The sequence below is a fragment of the Rhagoletis zephyria genome, unplaced genomic scaffold (assembly GCF_001687245.7).
Source record: "Rhagoletis zephyria isolate East Lansing unplaced genomic scaffold, Rhagoletis_zephyria_1.1 Rzeph_scaffold_02252, whole genome shotgun sequence".
Lineage (NCBI taxonomy): Eukaryota > Metazoa > Arthropoda > Insecta > Diptera > Tephritidae > Rhagoletis > Rhagoletis zephyria.
In genome coordinates, this window is record NW_016159336.1 from 34,665 (window position 1) to 43,734 (window position 9,070).

Sequence of the window (9,070 nt, forward strand, 5' to 3'; positions counted from 1 at the left end):
TGTCGAAGCGGTTACACAAATATTTGTAATTTAGTATCTGAGTTAATTGTGAAATATAGTAATTGCCTAAATTAGCAATGGGAGCTATTTATTTACATGGAATTGGCGATAGGGCTGATAGATTTACTTTAAATGACTTGTGAATCTGCGAAAACATATTTTCAGCATATGAATATACTTTTTAACTTTTTTTCCCGAAAATACAAGTTTTAAAATATGCGATTAACATTCGAATATTGTCGTTTGGATGAAAGATTGTCGTAAGTGCCATTTTGGTTAACAGTTTTTGGTTATCTCTTTTTGGGGAGTTTGGTACACATTAAGTTAATAATGCAGTCGTACTGAACTAATCAAGATCTTTCAAATAGCGTCATCTGTTTTTGAATAACTACTTTTATTTCCGAGATATTCAGCCCTTTCATGAGTTTCATTTTCCCGAACCGGGTCACTTTTTCACTTTTCGTTTCCGTGTATTCACTACGGGTGGATGAAAAAATGTCGGAGGAAATTGTGTTTTGGGCGAAACTCACGATAAGGCCGATTGAATAAAAAGTATCGTTAATTTAGCAAAAAATGTATCACTTTTTGGCGTAAATCATTCAAAGTGACTACAAAATTGGTGACAAAAATCGTATACTAGAAAATCTTATTAAAGAAAATCCTTCATAACTCATAAATGCTTAGCACTAAACTCAAAAAAAGATAATTTAAGAATATCGTGCAGTAGAAGCATTCTCAGACACTTTGGAGAAAATCTGTAGTTGTGTTTTTGATAAATTGCATCCCAAATTTCAATCGTGATTTTCCAAAACCTGCCGGAAGTAACATGCGACAATTTTATATCCAGGCGATGATATAACATTTAGCTAAAATATGCATCTTAATAAATTATTATTGTCATTGCCTTGCGCTTGTACATTTATCTCTCTAACGCTTTAATTCTGTATACGTATCTATTTACTAATGGCTCTATGACAAAATATTCAACATATGTATTCGTAGATTTTTATTTACTTCATTTAATACATTAATGTTGTGCTGAGAATTATTATTTTTTACCAAATAAGAGGAATAAATATTTAATAAAGAACTACTTCACTTCAACCTTACCAACTTTTGGTTGCTCGGAGCTAATTTTGGAACACGTCCTAAATTATTTTCATAGACGGTAATTGCAACCCTGGGTGCAGCATTAGTGAGCTGAAAACCAAAACAAATAGTTTTAAATATTTCTGAAGATTATCTATAGCTGCTTTTACATTATCAAAATTGAGAGCTGTGCCAGCGAACACCGCGTATATCTCCGCCTTCCTCGTTAGCAAGGAACTTATATTCTTTATTATTAGCTGTTCTCGAAGCACATATTGCTTGAAACCACCAGGTCTTTTTTATGTACCTGAGGACTTGACAATTTTATCAAGAACCTCATCTACAGTAGGTGGAGGGCTATGGCGTGAAGGCTCTGAAACTGATGTAGGTACCGTTTCTCCATGAGCTAGGGTATCCTGCGGTATTGCGATGATTTCAGGATAACCTTTACCATTGTCTGAGGCATTAGCTTCAGCGCAACCACTAGCACCAAATTTACCACCTTCGTCGGCTACCGGTCCCGTCAATGTCGAAAGAAAGAATGTCGAAATTATTCTTGAAGCAATTGTGAATACAAGCTGCCTACCATTTAGCATATTCGCGGTTTATCGGCTATTCGGAAAGTTCGCCAAATTTTTGGAGCACATCGTAAATAACGCCATACGAGTATAAAGCATTTACAACATTCCTATTAAACAGAACTTCATTTAGTTATACTTTTTGAATACAACAATAATAATGCTGCAACAATGCGGTGACAGGTAACAAGATGAACGAAAATAAGGTCAATTGACTTTATTTCGCACCAGGGTGCCTTTTCAAAAGCGAAATAAAGTCAACAACAAAACAACAAAAATTTGGAAATAAAGCCATTGACGCTATTCCCTCATTCAAATGGAAATAGCGTCAATAATGCTTGAAAGTATGTCGATTCATAGAAAACACTAGAACACAGAAATAATTCTGTTTTAAATTAGCATATTTTGAACGAATTCAGAATGTCTAAGGTGAAAAGAAACCAACCCTTCTATAAGGAAACAATTCTAGAAAAGGAATTTTCTTACACTGTATTCATGGTGTGGTAGGTTCCGCGCAGCGTGACGTGGTGTGGCGCGCGGACGCGGGCCGCCGCGAAGCTAAGCAAATTTAATGTTTGAAAGAGCAATAATGTCAATGGATTTTATTTCGGTTTTGAAAAGGTGCAAAAAAGTCAACTGATCTTATTTCCGATTATTACCTGTCACCCAACAAGGCACTCATTTTCCAACTGCGCCTTATGTGTTGCTTCAGCATATTCTGTAAAGAAATAAACAATACAAATAACAAAAATTAGCCAACAAAATACTGTTCATCATTTTGTTCTGATGTCAAATTTCTGAGAAATGTGAATTCGCGATGCAAAACAGCAAGAACAAGGACCAGGGATGCGTTCCTAAGGAAAACTATTATTCAGCGGCAATGCTCAGAGCGCTCCAAGCAGCAATATCAATTTGTATCAGATATAACATTAGAAGTTGGTTCCAATACATTTTTTATAATTATTAATCAGAGTAAATAGATTATATTGCTTTTTTCAAAAATTAATGCTCTTTATCAATTTTCTTCCAAATATTTCTTAAGTTTCTTTCATTAGTGCTGAAAAGCAACCGTGCATGTAAGAAATTGTATGCTGCCTAAAATTTCACCTCTGGAAACTTTATCCCCATAATGGACTTCGCCACAGTTTTTTACTGGATATACTGAGGCCAGATGTTCAAAGCGTAAGAATATTATAAAGGTGAATATGATAAGTGCTTTTTTATTATGGCGCGTGTTCATAGTCCAGCAACTAAGTCGAAACTAACAAAGTTGCAACTTAAATTTAAGTACCAACTTAAAATTTACCTCTATTCATAGTCGCATTTCAGACTTCTACTAAGTAGTTTCGACTTATTTTACGATATAGCAAAACGAGTGTGAAAATGTATCGATTTTTCTTTACGATATTTTGGAAAAATTACATTTTTATTAAATAATGTCAAGTTTGATCATCCGTTTATGTAATTTTTATTTTCATTGCATGATTATGCAAAAGAATAAGGTATCATTTTCTTGTTAATTGTGTGAAATAGCCAGAACAACCGCAGTGATGTGTAGTCGATGTTTATCGAAAGCATGCTGTGAAACATACAAATAGTAGATATCTAAATGTTATGCACAAATTTACTTTAAAAGAACTAGCGTGAAACTGACTTATTATTTGAGAATTTATCTAAATTATTCCAATTATAAAATTGTGATGTAGCTTTATTCGAATTGTAATACGCATTTAATTTCATCTTCCGATTAAAATGGATCGATCTTTGTAAATTTTAATTGGAGATTATTCTACATTATCAAAATCACCCTCTACCAACTTAATTTTTTACATATTTCGTCTGTTTTCCCTTAATTTGATAAAATACTTCTTCCTAGTTACGATTTAGTTGCAGCTGCAGCCGAAACTGAATTTTAAGTTGGTACTTAGCCAGAAAAGTCGAAACTAAGGCCACTATGAATAGCTTTAGTTGTGACTTAGAATAGTTTCGACTTAGTTGAGTACTAAATATGACTATGAATATGCGCCTATGAGTTTAATAGCAATTATTAGTATTATGTGTGCAGGTAATGTAATTTTTCAGTAAAATGATAATAATTATTGATTGTATGATTTAAACATGCATCATAATTATAGTGCAGTCACTTTTGTTGTTGAGAAGTTTTGCTCAAAAAGTTCTACTTTGTGAGGGTTATAATCCCTAAGCGCGGACGCAGGCCGCCTACTTAGAAAGAAATTCTCCTCAAAAATACTTCTGCTCATTTTCCTCGAAACACAGAAAGAGAATTCTTCTGCCTAAGCAGAAAGAAGTTCTGCTCCTGTTGTTTGCAACACAGAAAGAGAATTCTACTTTGTGAGGGTTATAATCACTAAGCGCGCCCGCAGGCCGGCTACGCAGTAAGAAGTACTGCTCAAAAATACTACTAATTTGTGAGGGTTGTAATCTTTAAGCGCGGGAGCAAAAATATTTCTGCTTCTTTTCTTCGTGGCGCAGAAAGAGAATTCTACTTTGTGAGGGTAATAATCCCTAAGCGCGGCCGTTGGCCGCCTAAGCAGAGAGAAGTTCAGCTTGAAAATATTTCTGCTCCTTTTCTTCGTGGCGCAGAAAGAGAATTCTACTTTGTGAGGGTAATAATCCCTAAGCGCGGCCGTTGGCCGCCTAAGCAGAGAGAAGTTCAGCTTGAAAATATTTCTGCTCCTTTTCTTCGTGGCGCAGAAAGAGAATTCTACTTTGTGAGGGTAATAATCCCTAAGCGCGGCCGTTGGCCGCCTAAGCAGAGAGAAGTTCAGCTTGAAAATATTTCTGCTCCTTTTCTTCGCAACACCGAAAGAGAATTCTAATTTGTGAGGGTTATAATCCCTAACCGCGGCCACAGGCCCCCTACGTAGAAAAAAGTTCTGCTCAAAAATACTTCTGCTCATTTTCTTCGCAACACAGAAAAAGAATTTTACTGCCTACTTCTACTTCTTTTATTCGCAACACAGAAAGAGAATTCTAGTTTGTGAGGGTTATAATCCCTAAGCGCGGCCGCAGGCCGCCTATGTAGAAAGAAGTTCTGCACAAAACTATTTCTGCGTGTTTCTTCGCAACACAGAAAGAGAATTCTACTTTGTGAGGGTTATGATTCCTAAGCGCGGCCGAAGGTTGCCTACGCAGAAAGAGTTCTGCGAAAAAAATACTACGATGTCAGAAGGTGTTTTATACACTTGACAAAGCAACACAAAAAGTAGAATTCTGCGTAGTAAGGGTTATAATCCCTAAGCGCGGCCGATGGCCGCCTACGCAGAAAGAGTTCTGCGTCAAAAGTACTACGATATCACACGGTGTTTTATACACTTCACAAGGCAACAACAAAAGGAGAATTCTGCGTATTAGGGGCTATAACGCGAAGCGCGGCTGAAGGCCGTTTATTCAGAAATAGTTCTGCGTCAAAAATACTACGCTGTCAGAAGGTGTTTTGAACAAAGCAACACAAAAAGGAAAATAAGGGTTATAATGCCTAAGCGCGGCTGAAGGCCTCCTACGCAGAAAGAGCTCTACGTCAAAAGTACCACTTTGCCAGAAGGTGTTTTTTACACTTGACAAGGCAACACAAAAAGGAGAATTCTGCGTACATAATACTCATAATTGCTATTAAACACATAATAAATTAGCACTTATCACATTCGCCTTCATAACATTCTTACGCTGCACACATAATATTCATAATTGCTTTTAAACTCATAATAAAATAGCACTTATGATATTCGCATTTATAATATTCTTACGCTTTGAACATCTGGCAACACATTTTGGAACGTATTCTGGCAACACGTTACTCACACGTGCGGCCATCTTAATTTCGGTCATTGTCCATACATACATACATACATACTTTTTCAGTTCTCTAAAGGAAAATAAACAAGTTTATAAACGTGTTCCTCACCGTTAAACAATAAAATTAATAAAATATAGCCCCTAAACCCCTCACATTAGAAAGGCGATAGTCCCCACTTCCTAAAAAGCCTCCTACAGCGCCCTAGGGAACCTTTTGAAAATGGGGAAGAAACGGAATTTACCGAGACAAACTGAGCAGTTTGAAGTGGAATATAACCCGACTAACAGAAACCGTGGCATTTTTGAATAAAAGAAATTATGCCAAGTTGGATATCGGGCGATTTTGTATAAAAAAGTTAATTAAAAATAGTTTTTAAAAAAGCAATATGATAGTATTTTAGCATACACTTTCTTTCTGCGTAGGCGGCCTTCAGTCGCACTTAAGGATTATAACCTTCACTAAGTAGAATTCTCCTTTCTGTTTTGCTTAGAAAATGGGCTGAACACCTTTTGCAGAGAACACCTTTCTGCGCAGGCGGTCTTCGGCCGCACTTAGGGATTATAACCCTCCCTAAGTAGAATTTTCCCCTCTGTTTAGCGAATCAAAGGGGCTGAACACCTTTTGCAGAGAACACCTTTCTGCGGGATTATAACCAGTGTTGCCAGAACTTTTTGGACGAACCGGCTAAATTGGCAAATAAAACCGGCTAAAAACGGCTAAAATGTTTAAACTAAATTTCACATGTTTTATTTAAATAAATCACGAGTAAAAAGACTATTTCCTGGAGAGGAGTTACAAATTCGAGTCGGAAAAAATCTTGACAGCAAGAATTTGCAATTAGGAAAAACATTTGATTGTGGTACATGGTTGGATTTTTTGTCGACGATAATTTGAATAAACAAGTACGTGAAATTTAAAACTGGAGCGATTTTAAAATGAAAAATGTAAGTTAATACTTGTTTACTTAATTAATTTAGTTAATTCCAATGATTTGAAAGGTACTCGGCAAAAACGCTGTATTCTTAATCGGAATGCTATCTCAACCAGAGTCGATATAGTAAACCCGACAAAGAAATTGAATCGTATGTTAAAGAAAGTCGGACTGACAAGATATATACACGTTGATCCTGTTTTTTGCCCCTCTGAAAGAATTTTAAAAATTCTGTACAAATTTCTTTTGTTTGAAATGCAACCGTGGACACTAGCTGGCAGAAAAGCTTGCAAATTTGCGTTCGTACAGAAAATTGCAAGTTTCTCTACATGAGAGAGAATTTGGGAGCATTTTTTTTTACTATCTGATATTTTCAGTGATAATTCTCGCTGGATTTTCGGCGAACAAACCTATTGTCTTCCCTACAAGGCCTTTTCAGACTGACCGATTCTCAATACACTCAAATAGAAACCAAAACACATAAAAAACGCTGTAAAAATTTCCCTTCAATTTAAGGCAGTAAAACAACGACCTTAAGTTAACATCAACCGAGGCCATATGTTGACAAGGGATGCAAAATCACAGTTACACAAAAGACTGGTCAGATTATTCAGAAATCCCTTCAATTCTGATGTAAAATATGATGCCAAAAGACTACAGATCTCCCATTTGGATGACCGGTCATATGACAGGCAGATTCCCAGAGAGTTTTGCTTTACATAAAAATTTGTGCTCTTTTATTTTCATTTTGACTCACTTCAGTATTGGTTCCTTTAATTCAAGTTGGCATTCGGTTTTTGGAATTTAAGTAAGTTCTCAGCAAAAAAGTTTGTTTAAAAAAATACTTATATGTGTACATGTACTTGAAAATATAAATTTTTCCCTTACCTTAAACCTTTGGGAGTGCGCAAAAATGATGTTTTGTAATTTAGGCAGAATTGAATATGCGCTATCTGAGAAGACAATATCTACATGTAATATTTATTCTGTTTGTTGGCATTATATCCAAACACAAATGCATCTTAAGTGTCTTAACAGTGAAACAATTTCGTATTTTCTAAGTTTGCGAATACAACTTCACACTTAAAATTAAGACATTTATAACAAACTTTTTATGAAGAAAATCCCTTCTTCGTTTAAAATAAAAATAAGCGAAATCGGCCCAATTTCATACAACCCTGCCGGATATGAAAATTTTCTCCACGATAAGGCTAGTAGCCATTTCTAACAGATTTTGGGTCGCTTAGTCAAAAATGGAAACATATATACATATTTGAAATTTAAGAAAACAAGACAAATAGCAAAATCGGCAAATTTTTTTCTGCAAAACGGCTAACAAATCGGCTTCCGGCTAAATCGAAATTTCTCCGGCTGTTTGCTATCGCAACCGGCTAAATCTAGCCGGAAAACGGCTAAAATGGCAACACTGATTATAACCCTCACTAAGTATAATTCTATTTATGTGTTGCGAAGAAAATTGGTTGTTAAATTAAAACACTAAAGTTAAGGGTACAAAACGTACTGACTCAGATTGCCCCGAGCTCCTTGATTTATAGAAATTCCTTATCTTAATTCATGTATATAACACATACTAGGGATGTCAATCCCGGGGTCCCGGAATCCCAAAAATGTTGAAATATCGAATCTGATAGTAAGAATTTGTTTATGAATTTTGAAGTATGATTTTTGTAAAATGCCGTTTTGACTGCAGTTAACAAAAAGCTTGAAACTGTACTTTTAAATTGCAGTCTGAGCCTTTTTTGAAGAAGATTTCAATGAATTTACTCACAGCGTCGCTAATGTAAACGAAATAGAGAGTTTTAAGGAAAAGTTAGATAATTTTTTAGATCAATCTACTCAAAACTTCCTCAAATCGAAAAACTTATAATTTGACCGACGTGCTGGTAAAAGAAGTTCAAATATTTTGTAATGGAGGAGATAGGGATGTCTGCCTTTTGACAGTTCAGCCTAAAAGTGTTGATGCCGAAATATGTTTTTCATCAGTGTTCATGTTTTTTCAACTGCAGGTCAAGCTAAGAAGACTCCGCTTTGAATGCATTGCTGCTCTTACGAAAACATTTTAAGTGCAATAATAACAACACCGGCAAAAAAAGGGGTGTGTGTTTTTAGCCAGACCAAACTACCAACATGTATTTCGACCCGCTGAATCCGACTCTGAGATCCGCTTGGCTTGTACACCCTCAAAATTTCTAGCAAATTGCGAAAAAAATTGCAACAAATTTTCCATTCGCCATTTCTTTATAGAGTAGAATAAACATGTTTAGAGAAATTGTTTTTGTATATTTTTGTTTTATATTTTTTTTATTAATCGTCACTTTCAAAAGTACCTGGTATTTACATTATTATTTGTGATGTATACGTTCCTCAATCACATGGTTTTTTAAATACAATTAAAAAAATGTTTGACTTTAAAATTTGTCTGATTTAATAAATATCGCTAGCGCAGAGTGCAAAGTTGCTAAGTCCCACTTTAAAAATTGTACAGGAGAGGAAAAAACTCGCAAAACTTTGAATACAACATTTTGCCTGTTTAAAGCAAAGCAAAACTCCATACGAATCGGAGGGATTCGACATTTATTAAAAGATTTCGAATTTTTTTGGACTTAACGAATATAAACGAGAAAACATAAAACA

At 35.3% G+C, this 9,070-nt stretch overlaps 1 pseudogene; it reads right to left on the minus strand.

Annotated features, from left to right (window-relative positions):
- Positions 1-1,148: 1,148 nt before the first annotated feature.
- LOC108366386 (uncharacterized) lies at positions 1,149-2,444 on the minus strand (annotated as a pseudogene).
- Between the last annotated feature and the right edge of the window lie 6,626 nt (positions 2,445-9,070).